The sequence below is a fragment of the Petaurus breviceps genome, unplaced genomic scaffold (assembly GCF_028583685.1).
Source record: "Petaurus breviceps papuanus isolate PSGF00001 unplaced genomic scaffold, PetGlider_PUasm1.0 90865, whole genome shotgun sequence".
NCBI classification, from domain to species: Eukaryota; Metazoa; Chordata; class Mammalia; order Diprotodontia; family Petauridae; genus Petaurus; species Petaurus breviceps.
This window is the reverse complement of record NW_027187367.1, coordinates 7,159,559-7,176,233: the sequence shown is the minus strand read 5'-3', so window position 1 is coordinate 7,176,233 and position 16,675 is coordinate 7,159,559. Positions and strand designations below refer to the sequence as shown.

Here is a 16,675-nt window from a genome sequence, read left to right as displayed (position 1 = left end):
AGAAGAAGAAGAAGAAGAAGAAGAAGAAGAAGAAGAAGAAGAAGAAGGAGAAGGAGAAGAAGAAGAAGTAACTGAAGCTGAAAGAAATTAAGTGACTTGCCCAAGGTCACACAGCTAGAAAATATCTGAGGCTAGATCTGAACACAGAACTCCAACTCAAGAATTCTACCCACTGTGACACAAATGCAATCTTACATTACCTGTAAATATGGCTATATACCTATAAAACATCTCTTCACAACCTGGGAAGAGAATCTCGAGCCTTAAAGGCCCCAAATGATTATGCCCTCCCAGTCCTTCATTTTATAAAGGAGGAAGAGGAAACTGAGGCCCTAAAAGGAATAACGACTTGCCTGAAGACACACTGACCATAAGCAGGAAAGTCAGAATTCCAGCCCAGGCCTTCCCATCCCATGTCATTAAACTATACATATTTCTCTTATCATGTCTACTTTCCATGTGAGAAAATGAGGGTTATAGAGGGATAGAGGCGGCAGCATGCACCAAGGCAAGCTGAACCACTGCCTCCACTTTGCCTGTCACCCTCCCCCACACTCTAATAGAGACTCAGTGTCCCCCAAACCACCAGACCTACTTCCAGCCCAGACCCCCCCATCCCTGCCATCACGGGGGGCAGAAATCATGAGGGAGGAGGTCCACCTCCAGCAACAGATGCTGACAATTAGATGAGCATGGGAACCTCCCATCCCACTGGTCTTACTTCTAATCCAACCCTCACAGCCATCATCTGGGGAAGCCACTCTTGTGGAAAGAAGGCCAGCCACCACCACCCCTGGACCACCGCCTCCTCTCAGACTCATGTGGGGACAGCCCAAGAGCTCTGGAGTGATGATGCTTCCAGACTAGAACCCTCAGTCACCACCTTGGGAAGCGGCCCCTGTAGGGATGCAGCCTGGCCATTGAAGATCCCAGAAAGAAAGTCCTTGTCACCAAAGTCCTCGTCACTGTCAAATTGCTGCACATCAGAAACTGGTAGGATCTTATCAATGGAAATGACATTAAAGGCTTTACCTTGGCACTCTAATAACCAAGGGACCTCTCCATACTACTTGTAGCTGAGACCCTCCATGTATGTTGTCCCCACCAACACAGCATGAGCTCCTTGGGCATACGGACTGTCTTACTATTCAGTCTGCGTCCCCACAACCTAGCACAGTGCCTGTACAGTGAAGTGCTTCATAAATGCTTTTCATTCATTCATTCCTAAAGGGCCTCGCTCAAGATCACACAGCTAGTAAGCAGGAAGGCAGAAATGAGCATAAGAACCCATCTTCTGACTCCTAGCCTGGCACTCCATCCATTGCACTATCCTGCCTCCAATCAAAAATTCTGTGTCGCAACCCCTCCAGCTCCTGCTCTCTTTTAAACTGATCACCTAATCTGTGCAAATGTGCTAATGCTAACGTTGCATCCTCCCTCCCCCTACCCACCCCCCCAACACGGTAACAATAGGGATCTTATTACCTATTCAATAGGGAATCTTACCTTAATCCAAATACATGACCCTGCCCCAAGAAGACTGGTGAAAGAAGGATTTGGGGGTATGTGGTGTGAGAGGGCCTTCCTAGGGGCCTCTTATTCATATTATGTAAATGTCCATCTGCTCTGCCTGGTGTGCTAGGCTAGCCTAGCGCAAATACCAGAAACCCAAAAAACTCCTTCCATGGAGTTTGGAAGAGGTGGAGAAGATGGAAAGAGCAGGAGATAACTCAAAGAAAAGTCATGGAATTTTAGGCACCTATTTTGTGGTGGGAAAATAAATAGCTGTCCCTATAACTGATGCCTACTTTGCACAATTAGCATATTTTCTGGAAGGAATCTTGTTAATCCATTTTGAAGAGACCCTGGACATGAGCCATATTTAAGTTTTGTTTTAGATATTTTTTCACCAGAATTCTCGTTGGGGATTGGGGAATAATGAGTCAAATATATGAGAAAAGCCTGATTTCCTTCTGTTAGGCTCCCTGAAGGCTGAATCCAGACTTTGTGAGTCATGCTTGCACAAGAAACCCTTGAGGTAAGGGGCACCCCTTGGGCTGTACATTGCAGTTATAATTAAGTATAATCATTTATTAATATAACAACAAAACATTTTGTTTCCATATCATGACACAAGGAATGTGAAACAAGCTAGCCAAAAGCATCTTACTAATAGGCTGTAAAAGGATCTGTGACTATGGAGGACATCACACACAGAAAGGTTCATAGTGGTGATAAGGGTTTGTGAACAGAAAGGCTTTATTTGCTTAGAAAGCTCTGGGAACTGGTTGTCACAAGTGACCAGCCCTTGAAGGGTATATGTGGAACTGGAAGAGAGACAGCTGGGTGGCTGTGGTATCTTGAGGATACCAAGTACAAAGTTACAGACTTACTATAAATCCTCAGTTCAAAAGCACAGTCATCCTCCCAAGCCTCCTTCTGTCAGGATTGAAATGTTCAGGGAAAGATGGATAGCACTAATAATGTTCTACTCTGAAGCAGGTGGAACAGGAGCCTTTAAACAGCAAGTCAAATACACAATAATTCATGTGTGCTGGATCCTCTTCAGATAAACAATTTGGTGGACACTAAAATGAGTGGCACCAATGCCAGGTTGAATCCATCCAGATATTACTGACAAATGGAAAATTTGAGGGAAAATGGCAATTGGGCCAAACCACTAAGGAAAATCATGAATCAAGATCATTTGGGGGGCAATGAATTGTCCCCAAACATTCCTTTCATCAAGTAATACCACTGCTCAAAAACCTTCAATGACTCTCCCTTCTCCACAGAATAAAGTAGAAACTTCTCAGCCTAGTTTTCAAAGCCCTCCACAATATTGTTCCAGTTTTCCTTTTCTGCCTTATCTCCTACTGCTCTACATGCATCTTCCACTTTGATTAATCTAGTCTCCTTGTTTCCTGCACACACCATAATTATATTTTACTGGGCCATCCCAGTTCTCGTTATTCCTCTGAGCTCCCACAGCACAGTCACAATATCAGCCCTATCAATTCAGGACAATGATATCTTGCCTCATTCTCTAATTGTTTCATGAGTATCCCCCAAACAGATAGTCACCTCTAGCTTCTCAGGGTCAGAAAATATTGTCCCTATTCTTCTGTTTTCTCCACCACATCTACCACAGGACCGGGCTTATAATAGATACTTAAATATCTGTTGACTGATTCACTGATTAGCTAGAGCAGGGGTAGGGAACCTGCGACCACAAGTGGCCTTCTAGGTCCTTGGGTGCAGCATTTCAACTAAGTCCAAGTTTTACAGAACAAATTCTTTTATTAAGGGGATTTGTTCTGTGAAATTTGGATTCAGTCAAAGGGCCAAACTTGAGGACCTAGAGAGCCACATGTGGCCTTGAGGCCACAGGTTCCCCACTCTTAAGCTAGAGTAAAGGGGGAATGGGCTTCAATTGGAGGAAAGGGAGAACTAGGAACTTCTAAGAGGCAAAGTTTCTGTGGCAGGCAAGGAAAAATACTATGTGTTTTAATAGAAAAGGAACTGGACTTCGAACTAGAAGATATGAGTTTGAGTCTCAGCTCTGATGTTTAGCACTTGTATTGCAATGGTCAAATCCCTCCCTCAGAGGTTTAATTCTTTCAATGATAAACTGGAACCCATAATACTACCTCTCACACAGGGTAAGTTGTCAGAATTTTCCTTTAGTTTAAATTTATACATTTCTACATTACACTCATTTCTGGAGATATCATGAATCTGCCCCCCCCCCACACACACACACAAAATTGTTCAGTCATGTCCAATTCTCCATGACCTCATTTGGGGTTTTCTTAGCAAAGATACTGGAGTTGTTTGTTGTTTCCTTTCCAGCTTATTTCACAGATGAGGACCTGAAGCAAACAGGTCTAAGTGACTTGCTCAGGGTCACACAGGTAGTAAGTGTCTGGAGCTGGATTTGAACTCACAAAGATAAGTCTTTCTGTCTCCAGGCCTGGCATTCTATATACTGCACCACCTAGATGCCCTCCCCTCAAACACACACATTTTGGTTTTGGTTTTCTTTTTCCATGTTTACAATATGACCTTTATTGAGCAAAAACTTCTGGGAAATTTTAGACCAATCCATAAAAGGTTGCAAACTATATATGTCAGAGGTTCTCCTGTGAATGGAACCCTATTTTAATTGCATCAATGAGGTAAACAGAATTATTCAAAATTATCTTTCTTAAAGATAAAAGTTCTGTTTCATTATTGTTATTATTAGTAGTAGTAGCATTAGATATTTTTGGCACAGTTGAATCTTTGCTTAATGCATCTCAAGACATTCCTCCAGTGTGTCCTCCCACCCCTTCCAACAGCTTAGCAAATGGGAAAAAGAAAAACTTCCTAGGTACATACATTACAGATCAGGCACTGTTAATCCCCCAAAGACTGTGAAGGAAGCACACCCTAAGCTTCCATGAAGGTCCCTTATGTTGATAAAGTAAAATGCAGCGTCTGGACCCCTCATGGGAAAACAGGTTCTGCTTTGAAGCCATCAATGACACACATTTTGAAGTCTGCTTTAACCTTTTGCACCCAACTTGATTCTCTTAATCACTCTGACTTCTTTGATTATAGTGTGGGAACAGTCACTAGCTTCTCCTTGAAGGTTTCTTCATCTTCTTCCACCTTTTAGGTCATGGTGATAGATTTGGTGATGTACTTGGTAGCCCCATCCCCACCCTCACTAGTGATTTTCTCTTTTTGGTCACTACAACTTTCTCTTCATGCTTATCTCCCTTTTTCTTTTCCTCTGTTGGGTTCAAGGAATAAAATCAGGAATTATAATAATACCTCTCACACAGAGTAAGTCGTCACCCTTGGATTGACTTTAAACATGAGCTGGCTTTATTTTAGAGATTTTTCCTGGACCTCCCAGGTGAGGGTATAACAAGCCATAGAGATCACAAGAAGTCTGATTCCCCTTTTTGGAGGTTAGCTCTCCTCTAGGATGAATTCAGTGTTCATTAAGACCAAAGCAAAAGTCCCTTTGCTTGGAGGGGACCCTATCACCTGGATTACAGGTGACAGACAAAAAGTAGAAATTCCTGAAATCAGATCCTAAAGGGAGGTTGTAGGTTCTAGACATGCATCAAATTGAAATCTATTCAGAAAAGATTAGAAGCAACCCTGCAGGTTATGGAATATCCATCTAACCAACCTAAGGTCTAACCAACAGATTTAAGAGATTCTGTTTAGTGATTATTAATACACATTCTAATTGGAGATAGATTTCAAACTTCCTTTGTGACTTTATAAAAGTTTATTAACCTCTTTGCATCAATTTCAGCCAGTCTGCAGAACAACAGGAAAAACAATTCCATCATATCAATGACAAAAATAACAAAAATAAGATGATTTTATCAATAGATGCAACAAAATGCAAAACCCATTCCTATTAAAACACTAGAATGTTGGGAGCCAAAGAGGCCTGAGCCAGGACTTCAGATAATTACCTTGATATCAGTGGACCCGAATATCAAAGACCTCTTTGAGATGAGACTTTTTACTAAGTTAGCTCCTGAGTTCTTTTGACATGGGTTGCATTTAAAAGGATGTTGTTTGAGTTCTGAGATCCATAGGCTATACCCCAAAACTTTAGTTATTGAGGCCCAAAATATTTGATTCTGCACTATCTTTGGGTGGTCAGCTCTAATCGTGATGTCTTTTGAGGATTGCAGCTTTGGCTTTGAATTTTGCTCTTAATCGTATCTGTTTATGACTGCAGCTGCATTAGCAGATACCTGAGGCCTAGATCAAAGGTCTTACCCTAAGACTTTGGTCTCCTAGATAACAAATCCTTATCAAATTATCTAATCTGTACTACTTCCAGGATACAACAGACTAGGTAATTATTAGAAAACTTGAGTCCTCTTCCTTTGTCTCTTTTGCTCTATAAAAACCTTGTCCTGAGAATCAATAAATGGAGTTCATTGTTCTTCCTTGAACTACCCAGATGGCCTGGTCATTTCTTATTCACATCTCTGGATCATGCTAAGTGCTGGACGCTGAGCAGCCCACAGAAAGTATAGGAATAAATGGAGCCCTTCTTAAAATAATAAGTAGTATCTATCTAAAACCAAGAGTAAGCATAACAGGGATAAACTTGAAGCCTTCCCAATAAACTCAGGGGTGAAGCAAGAATGCCTGTTATCACCACTATTATTCAATGGTGTACTAGAAATATTAGCTATAGCAATAAGAAAAGAAAAAGAAATTAAAGGAATAAAAACAGGCAATGAGAAAACAAAACTATCGCTCTTTGCAGATGATATGGTGGTATACTTAGAGAACTTTGGAGAACCAATTAAAAAACTAGTGAAACAATTAACTTCAGCAAAGTTGCAGGATATAAATTAAACCCACGTAAATCATCAGCATTTCTATATACTACCAGCAAAACCCAGCAGCAAGAGATAGAAAGAGAAATCCCATTTAAAATAACTGCAGACAAACTACTTAGAAGTCTATCTGCTAAGACAAACCAAAAGATTATATAAACACAATTACAAAACACTTTTCACACAGACAGATCTAAACAACTAGAGAACTATTCATCGCTCATGGGTAGACTGAGCCAATATAATACAAATGACAATTCCACCTAAGTTAATTTATTTATTCAGTGCCATACCAATCAAACTATAAAAGAAATATTTTATAGAACTAGAAAAAATAATGAAATTCATCTGGAAGAATAAAAGTTCAAGAATTTCATATTCTTGAATTGATGAAAAAGAAATGTTACAGAAGGTAGCCTAGCAGTACCAGATTTCAAACTATCTTACAAAGCAATAATCATCAAAACAATCTGGTACTGACTATTAAATAGTGATAAGTCAATGGAACAGATTATGTACATAATACACAGTAGTAAATGACCATAATAATCACTAGATTAGTGTTTGGTAAACCCAAAGATCCAAGCTTTTGGAGAAAGAACTTGACAGTTAATAAAAATTGCTGGGAAAACTGGAAAGCAGTTTGGCAGAAACTAGGCATAGACCAACATCTCACACTGTATTCTAAGGTTCAGGTCAAAATGGATAAATAATTTAGACATAAAGGGTGATATCATAAGTAAATTAGGGAAATATGGAAAAAATGTACCTGTCATGGAAACTTGGGACACTAATGCATTATTGGTGGAGCTGTGAACAGACCCAACCATTCTGGAGAGTAATTTGGAACTATGCCTAAAGGGCTATAAAATCATGCATTCCCTTTGACCCTTTGACTTCTACGGTTGTATCCCAAAATGATCATAAAAATGGGAAAAGGACCCACATGTACAAAAATATTTATAGCAGCTCTTTTTGTGGAGGCAAAGAATTGGAAATTGGGGGGTGCCCATCAATTGGGGAATGGCTGAACAAGTTGTGGCCTATGAATGTAATGGAATACTATTGTGCTATAGGAAATGATGAACAGGTGAACTTCAGAAAAACCTGGAAAGACTTATATGAACTGATGTTGAATGAAATGAGAACCACCAGAAGAACATTGTACACAGTAACAGCCACACTGTGATACTTAGTTTTTCTCATCAATGCAAAGATCTGAGACAACTTCAAAAGACTCGGGATGGAAAATGCTATCCACATCCAAAGAAAGAACTTTAGCATCTGAAAGCAGACGGAAACATACTATTTGTTCTCCTTTTCTTTTGTTGTTTTGTTTTGTTTCTTCTTTCTCACAATACCTCCTATTAGTTTTAATTCTTCTTTACATCATGACTAATGTGAAAATATGTTTAATATGAATGTATAAGTAGAGCCTATGTCAAAATGCATGCTGTCTTTGGGAGGAAGGAAGAAAGGGAGGGGGAATAAATTTAAAACTCAAAATTTTATGAAAGTGAATGTTGAAAAACTAAAAATAAATCAACTAATTCTATATAAAAAAGAAAAATAAAAACTTGGCTTTTAGAATAAAAATTAAGATTCAGTTCCTGCTAAAAAGAAAAAGAAAAAAATATGTGCCAGTCAGATCTATGGATAAGGGAAGAGTTTGTAACCTGACAAAAAATAGAAAGGATCACAGGAAGTAAAATGGATAATTTTGATTACATGAAATTAAAAGGATTTTTGCACAAATAAAATTAATGTAGCTAAAATTGGAAGGAAAACAGAAAACTGGGGGGAAAAATTTATAATGAGCTTTCTCTGATAGAGAACTGAGTCAAATTTATAAAAATAAGAGCCATTCCCCAGTTGATAAATGGTGAAAGCATAGGAAAAGGCAGTTTTTAGAAGAAGAAATCAAAGCTATCAATAGTCACAAGAAAAAAAATGCCCTAAATCACTAATGATTAGAGAATTACACATTAAAACAACTCTGAAATATGACCTCACAACTATTGGCTAACATGACAGAAAAGGAAAATGACAAATGCTGGAAAAGATGTGGAAAAATTGAGACACTAATGTACTGTTGGTGGAGTTGTGAACTGGTCCAACCATTCTGGAGAGCAATTTGGATCTATGCTCAAAAATCTATAAAACTATCCATAACCATACTAGGTTTATAACTCAAAGAGATCAAAGAAAAAGGAAAAGAATCTATTTGTACAAAAATATTTGTAGCAGCTATTTTTGTGTTGGCAAAGAATTGGAAATTGAAGGAATGACTATCAATTGGGGAAATGGTTGAAGAAGTTGTGGTATGTGATTGTGATGGAATACTATCATGCTTTAAGAAATGATGAGGATTGGGGCAGCCAGGTAGCACAGCAAGTAAGAGCACCGGCTCCAGTGTTGGGATGACCTGGGGATCGAATCCGGGCTCAGACACTTAGCACCCACCCAGAAACACCTGGCCGTGTAACCTTGAGCAAGTTACTTAACCCCAATTGCTTAGGGGTGGCCAGGTGGCTCAGCAAGTAAGAGTACTGGCTCCAGTGTCAGAATGACCTGGGGATCAAATCAGGGCTCAGATACTCAGCACCACACCCAGAAATAACTGTCCGTGTAACCTTAAGCAAGTTACTTAACCCCTATTGCTTTATATAAAAAAAAAAAAAGAAATGATGAGGATGTCTTCAGAAAAAAAACTGGGAAGACTTATATGAACTTGGATAAAGTGAAGTGAGAAGAACCCCAGGAGGACATTGTACATGGTAAAAGTAATATTGTTAGTATGATCAACTGTGAAAGACTTAGCCACTCTGATCAAGACAATGGATCAAAGCATCCATAATGAAAAATGCTATCTGCCTCCAGAGAACTGATGAACTTGGAATGCAGATTGAAGTATACCTTTTTTTTTTAACTTTATTTTTTTGGGTTTTTTTTATCTGTTTTCTCTTGCAACATGGTTAATATGGAAATGTTTTTCAAATTACTTCACATGTATAATCAGTATCAAATTGCTTGCCTTCTTGAGGAGGGGGGAGTGGCAAAAGGGAAACAATTTTTTAAATGATTGTTAATATTTTTTTACATGTAACTGGGAAATTTTAATGAAATAAATAAATATATTTTAAATTTTTAAAAAAGAAAAGAAACCCATCCTTGTTTCTAAGGGTAGGGAATTATCAAGCTTTCCTAGGAAAGCACACTAGACCCTCACGGAGAGGGAGACTAAGAAATTCCACGCTTTCTGCTGCCATAGCTAGGTTGGTCCCACTTTCCATAACAAAATGGCAGCACTGAATCTCTTTCAATTAGCCATGTATGTATCTCTCTTCTTCTCTGACCTTCTTCCATTCCCCCACCCATATCTTTTTTCCCCTCTCTTCTCATTTTCACCTTCATCTTTCTTTTCTCATTCTCTTCTTTCTTCTTGCTTTCTCACTCTTCCTCTCAACTTCCTCATTTTTCCCTTTTTAATCATCTTCCTTAACCTCAATCTCTTACTCCTTTCTCCCTTTTACTCCTTTCCCTTCCCCCTTCTCTATCTTTCACCCTTACCCAATCCTCTCCACCCATCCACCCCCACCCTGTGGTGACCCCACAGATGACAGCTGAGCATACCCCAGTCTTGCCAACTGTTCTGCTGAAGGTCAGGTGACACTCCCTTCCCCCAACCCCATTGGCTGCCTGACCCACCAGGATTTTCCACTCCAGCAACCCAGCAGAGTACAAGCCAGGCTGTGCAGAGCACAAAATCCAACTAAAGCAGGGCACCAAGAAAAAGAGCTTCTTCAAGGAGTCCAGAGGCTTCTCTTCCCATTCTCAGATCTGCACCTGGTGAGTGTTGCCCAGGAAACTGGGTATCTTTAGCAGGTAGACACAGTGGGAGACAGTAAAGGAGGCACTAAGTTGATTGAAGTTGCCCAAGACAATAGGGAGGAGATACTCTACTCCTAGGGGTTGGGCCCATTGTACTCCATACCCATTGCTGCCACCTGCAAAAGCCACCTGCAAAAGAAGAAGCCTGTGTCCTTCTCAGTTGTTGATAATTCAGCACTCGGTGGAAGGGAGTATGGCATTTGTAAGATGTTAATGAAAGTCAGAGAAAAAGAAATATGTATTTGAACTCTCACTGTACCCTTTAACTATTACCCCCAACCCACTATCATGGCTAGGCTATTATTGCTGTGATGCTAGGGATACGTGGGTGAGGATAAGAGAGGAGGACAGAGGTGATAAAATGGATGAGGGGAGAGGAGTAATGAGAATTTGAGAAAGAAGATTAAGTGAAGAATCCTTTCCCAGCTGACTATTACAGAAGTACTTGGGATGGGAAAAAAAGAAGAAAGAAGGAAAAAACCCCTAGACTGAGGCTAATTCTAAATGATTCACTGTGTGTCTGTATTTAATGCTTAATAAAGAATAGGCACTAGCAACCCACACTCAGCCAGTAAAGACAGCAGTACTGACCAAAATGGCATGTTCAAGATAGCTGCCCCATGGACCAGTTCCATGCCAAGGGAAGCAGGAGATACCCCAGGGAATCAGTTCAGAGAGGAGAGACTAAAGGAACAGCATGTCCTGTCCCTAGCAGCCCTCCAGTTATGTGGAGTAGTCCAAATGACATCAATGGCTGGGTCTAGGTTAAGGCTTTAGGCCCCTCTAGAGGACTCCAGATTTTCTGTAAATTTATTGATAAAGAGAAGACAGATTCCTAAATGTTTTGACAAGCTTGGGGTTACTAACCAATTAGGCCCTATGGATACAGAGAACCAAAGATTGGGATCAGTGAGTTCTCTGCTACCAAAAAGCCCAAACGCTAACCACTGGCTCCCTGGGAATGAGAGAGCCTTTGGGGACTGGTTCCCCTTCTATTCCCTATGAAATCAAGGTTCCCAAAACAGTTGATTTCACTCTTGAAGTCTTACATGGTCTGACAATGGCCACAAGCACCCAGACCCTCCCTTCAACTTTATGGGGTTCCCAGGTAAGCATGTAACAAACAGCTAGCCTCCCTACTCTATTCAGAGATGTATTTGTTTCATACAGAACTTTAAGGACCCAATACTCTCATTTTACAGAGGAGAAAACTGAGGCCAAGAGAAGGGAAATGATTCTTCTAAGATCATGCAGCTAGGAGGCAGCAGAATAAAATCAGGTCCCTGACTCTAAAGTGTCACTGCCTCCCACTTCAAAAGTAACTCCTTGGGGAAAGATTAGGATCCTCATCATAGGCCAGTCCCTTTGTTGAATGACACATATAAGCTTCGGTGGAAGTAGAGGTTCTGCCTGCTCAATCCATTACACTTAATGGAATTCCCATTTTCTCTATTTTTTTTTCTTTTTGGTCCTCCTATGGAGCAAGGCAGCAGAATAAATCCTTCACATGCAGAAATCTGTTTTGCCGGCATCTTGTTCACTGGGGGCTGCAAAGGAACAACAATAAACTTTATGATCATATTCTTTCAGGGAAGAAAATCCAAACAGAAGCCAAGAGAGGGCTGGAGGAGGGGGAGGCATGGGGGAGGATCGAAACTCCCAGGATTGATGGGAGGCTGTGTGGAGCACAGCGAGTGTTTCATTTTGCGGTGCTTTGCCACGCAGCACAATTATTCTTTCCCCATCAAGTCAGAAGCTGAGGGAGACATAGAAAAGGCGCACTTTAAAATTCATGGAGAAGCAATGCAGCAACAGCTAACAGAGCAGGAAGCAGAAGGAAGTGAAAAATTAGGGGAAGGGCAACAGCCAGCTCCCCATATGGAGCCAACCTTGGAACGGGGGACCAGGGAAATTTGAGAATGGTCAAAGAGTAAGAAGGAGCTGCCACTGCCTTGTTATATGACTTCCCACAAGTCGCTGTCCTTCTCTAAACCTCAGTTTCTCCATCTATACAAATGAGGGGGTTAAGCTAAATTATCTAAGAGGTACCATGGGCTGTCTCCAAAAGTAACAGGTTGCCTTTACTAGAGGTCTTCCAGAGGTGGTTGAACAACCACTAATAAAGTGCTTTGCAAACTTTAAAGTGTAAAAACTCCAATGATGCTGTTGTTGGGGGTAGTGTGTGTGTTTGGGGGGTGGGGCCCTATGAGGCCTCCAAAGTCCCTTCAGTTCTGAGATTCTGTGACTAGTTTTCCCAAGCCCTTGACAGGGTGTCAGTCCACCATGTGAATCCAACTTTCTCAGGTTGGAAAACTCCCAAGAGGGTCAACCTTTCACCCAGCCCCCAGATAAGCTTGATTTTATCCTAGTCATGTGCAGCCTGGGAATGGGGATGAGGAGAGGGGAGAGATTTCTCCTTCTGAGAGAGTTCCATGAGATTTAAGAGGGTCACTGTGTAGCTCAGCTTAAAAAACTGTCTTGTTTGTGTTTGGGATGCTCTTTTTCTTTCAGATGTTCTGATCCCATCGTCTTTTCTCTATCTATAGCTAGGCTACCTCCCTGTTCTCTCTGGATCCATTTGGGTGGATCACTCACTCCTAAGCAGGCAGCCTGCCTTCATAATGTGGGGTATTGAGCTAAGGGCCCACTAAATAAATGCCTCTAAGAGGTTTCTGGACAGTACCAGAGGCTGCCCTCTGCTGGACAAAATCTTTCCCTCTGGCCTCCCCAGGGACACTGAAGTCAGTGGCTGGTGCCTGAGCACACAAACCAACAGACACACACACACACACACACACACACACACACACACACACACACACACCCCTACATTCACCACCTCACTGATGCATTTGTTCCAACATTAAAAAGTCATTTCCCCTTGCAGCTGGCACTTTCATGAAATTATCATCCTAACCACCAGCAAAACTCAAATGTCACATCTCTTAATAGGTCCCTTTTGCAAAAGAGTTTGCAGATCACATTACTTGGAGGAACGCAAGGAGAAAGTGGATACTGGAACTCACGCCCTTGCATTTTGCAATATAAGAGACCCTAAGATATTTCTTAAGGGCTGAAAGGCTACATGGTGTGGTGTGGTATGTTGTTACAGATTTGGAGTCAGAAAATCTTGTTCCAAATTTCGGGTTCTTACTGCTTACTTACTAGATGAATATGATTCCCCTTTCTGGGCTTCAATTTCTTCATCTATGATATAATAAGATGGGCTTAGATGATCTGTAAGGTCCTGTCCAGCTCTAAATCCTGTGAGAGAGGTTCAGGCCAGGAAGCCTACCTAAGAGGACATCCTTTGGAACCATCAGTCTGTTGGGTTCCTGTTGTCCAGTCCCATACTTGTTTATGAGAGCTAGATGTGAGGAAGAGAAGGAGAAGAGGACATGGAAAGGAGAAGGAAGAAGAGGAGGAGGAAGAGGAGAAAAAATAATAGAATCTCCCTCCTCTACCCAGAATAGCTATTGTTCAAGTGGTGTTCAGACTCTCTAGTCATCTTTTCCCCATGTTTCTTCCATCCTGACAGCCCGATCAGAACATTGCTAGAGTCGTTAACTATATTTGTCAGCGGCTGAAGGGCCCCTAAACTAATAATGCCTGTATTAAAATCACATTTGGTCTTCAAGTCTAGGAAATGTTTGGAGACTTTAAATGTTAAGAGAAAGAGGAGGAAAGGAAAAAAAAATTCTCCCTTCCAAAGGATAAAACAAAGCCTGGAATAAGTTTCTGACATCGGAAGATATTAAGTACCACTTTGTGGAGACCAGACCTTCCCAGGGAAATGAATGAATTCAAAAGATATATATTTCAGAGCATGGCTAGAGGCCATGTGTCAGCACTACTGGAAAGTACATTGGACTTGTATTACAGCTATTTGTGTAAATGTCTCAATCCCTACTCAATTGTAAGCTCCCTGAGGACAGAGATTATATAATTTTTCATCTTTGTAATTTTGTGTTTTTTCATCTTTCTATCACTGGTGACTAGCATAATATCTTGCACAAAGGGAGACTTTTATGAATGTTTGTTCAAAATAATCAAAGAGAATTGACAGGGTTTGAGTCCTTCTCTACCTTTGCGTGACTTTTGGCAAGTCAGTTATTGTCTCTGTACCCCAATCTCCCTCCCTACTATAAAATGAAAGATGGTCTCTGAGGTCCCTTTCAGTTTTCTCATTCATTCAGTAGAGATTTCATGATTTCACCCACCCCTGTGAAATGGAAGGGTGGTAGTGCCTTTGGACCTTGAAGAATCTTTAGAGCATTAAAAAAAATTCCTTTGTTAAAAAATTCTTTTTTCCTGGAAAATTGTCTTGTCTTCCCAGTCCAGATGACCCAGCATGATACATGACCCTCCACCTCATAAGACACTTCTAAACTCTCCTGCCCATTACAACCTAAGCGACTTTAAATGGTTTTCAGGTCCTCTCATCTCTAATAGATTAAAAAATGCTCCCTTGGGCATCACAAAGACATTGAATGGTATTTGTACAAAACCTCTAAACCCAGAGAAGCCTGTGAAATGTACATTAGAGGCTCCGTGGTGAGAGGGCAGGCCATAAAGCATCCAGCCTTTGAATTTTGCAACTTGACACATTTTTATATTATACTCCTTTTTCTGCTATAAGCTGTTTCTTGATAATTTTCCTTCTTCACCCTTCCCTTTCCCCCACACATATATTCACTCCCTGCTCAAGATTTTTCAGAACACAGTCAGAGAGGGCTTAGGGCCTCATTGCACTGAAAAGTCTCCACTCTACAACTGTGTTATGCTAAGCCTGCCCAGCACCTGAACTCAATTACCTTGGCTTCCATTTTCTTCCTAACCTCCACTGCTTGTTCCTTTGAAGTTTACTCTTGCAGCAAGACCAGGCAACGAATATTTGGGAATGGGTCCCTATAACAGGTCCTACCCTTCCTGGTTAATCAGTTTTCCCTCGATTCTCCAATGAGAACCAACTTCCCCAGGCAAGACAGTCCTTTCACTGGACCTTCCAAGTGCTAATTCTTGCCTTTGCCCTTTTATTTGTGCTCTTCCTCTCCACCTAAGAAGCCCTTGCCTGTCTTCTGCATCTATACGTATTTCTGCTTCCTGCAAGGGTTAGACTTAATAATAAACTTAATTAGACTTAATTAATAAACTCTGAGGTCTCTTGCAAATTCTAGTATTCCTGACCACCCAGAGCACTTGTCACACACTTCAGCACTTGATTATATTCAGTTTAGTCCCTTACAGATGATGTCTTCTTTGTTTCTCTAATTGTTCCTTGTATGTGGACAGTATTCATAAGATCACAAAACTGGAAGGAGCCTTAGAGATCATCTGATCCAATTTATTCATTTTATTAAATTAATTCCTCCCAATGATTTGCCTGAGACCACACAGGGAGGAAACTGCAAAGCTAGAAATCAAACACATATTCTTTGTCTCCAAATCCTGTGTCCCTTCCCCAATACTTCATTGCCCAGACTCTGCCATCCTCAGAAATATTACAATGACACTAGTCAAATGACCAAAGTGCAAACTTGTAAAATTACTGCTTGCTCCAAGCTCTCAGTTTAGATAGGACCTGTGAATAGAATTCAGTTTTATGAACTGATGAATGAAGTCTTTATTGCAACTTGAGGGCTCAGCATTCCACCAATCTGTTCGTTAGTTTTGGGGGAAGTAACTAATTTTGATAAAACTCAATACATTGCTTAAACATATAAAGGAAAGCCAAATGGTGGTTTGGACTGCCATCTTGAAACAATGTAGTGGTAAATTTTCACCTTTTGTGATCTTTAATGGATTTGAATGAAAATTTGACAACTGGATACAACTTATAATCATATATGCAAAAGATGGCCGTTTGCCTGTTTTTAAAATGGTCATAATGCCCATAATATTAATTTTGTACCCTTATTTTGATAAAATTCTTCAAATTCCACCTCAGTGAACTTCCTTGTGCCTCAGTTTCCTCATCTATAAAGTTAAGGGATTGGTCTAGTTGTTCTCTATGTTCCCTTCTAGCTCTATCTTCTCAATTCAAAATCATCATCAGATTTGATCACTGACATTTCCTAATGACTCTCCTACCCATTCACTCACCCAAGGACCCTCCTTTGTTAACAAATACATAACACTGAACTAACCCCTTATCTAGTTTGATTTGTGTAGGGGCTGAAATATAAGGGGATGATGGTCTCTTCTAGATCTAAATCTTACATATGTGTGGTCATTTTTCCTGAGTGCAGTCTAGAACAGGGAGGGTCATTAGCAGGGGCCGACTCTGAATTGGTTTTCTACGTCTCTGGTAGGGAGAATAGGGAGAAGGAAAGCAGATAAGGTCAAACAGTAACAGATTTAGAATTGGAATGGATGGATGGATGGATGGATGGATGGATGGATGGATGGATGGATGGATG

The 16,675-nt window shown here is 40.7% G+C and overlaps 1 protein-coding gene and 2 long non-coding RNA genes across 3 annotated transcripts in view; 1 reads left to right on the top strand and 2 right to left on the bottom strand.

Moving 5' to 3' along the window:
- LOC138150090 (uncharacterized) overlaps window positions 1–16,675 on the bottom strand; it is a 98,262-nt gene that overhangs the window by 47,618 nt on the left and 33,969 nt on the right. The gene's annotated exons all lie outside the window — the stretch shown is intronic.
- Window positions 9,432–16,675, top strand: part of IP6K3 (inositol hexakisphosphate kinase 3) — a 37,399-nt gene continuing 30,155 nt past the window's right edge. Inside the window, exon 1 of the mRNA XM_069073474.1 lies at window positions 9,432–10,214. The gene's annotated coding sequence lies outside the window, so the exon portion shown is untranslated. The remainder of the gene's footprint in view (window positions 10,215–16,675) is intronic.
- Window positions 10,225–16,675, bottom strand: part of LOC138150089 (uncharacterized) — a 28,465-nt gene continuing 22,014 nt past the window's right edge. The window contains exon 3 of the long non-coding RNA XR_011165506.1: window positions 10,225–11,803. This is a non-coding gene — a long non-coding RNA (uncharacterized lncRNA). The remainder of the gene's footprint in view (window positions 11,804–16,675) is intronic.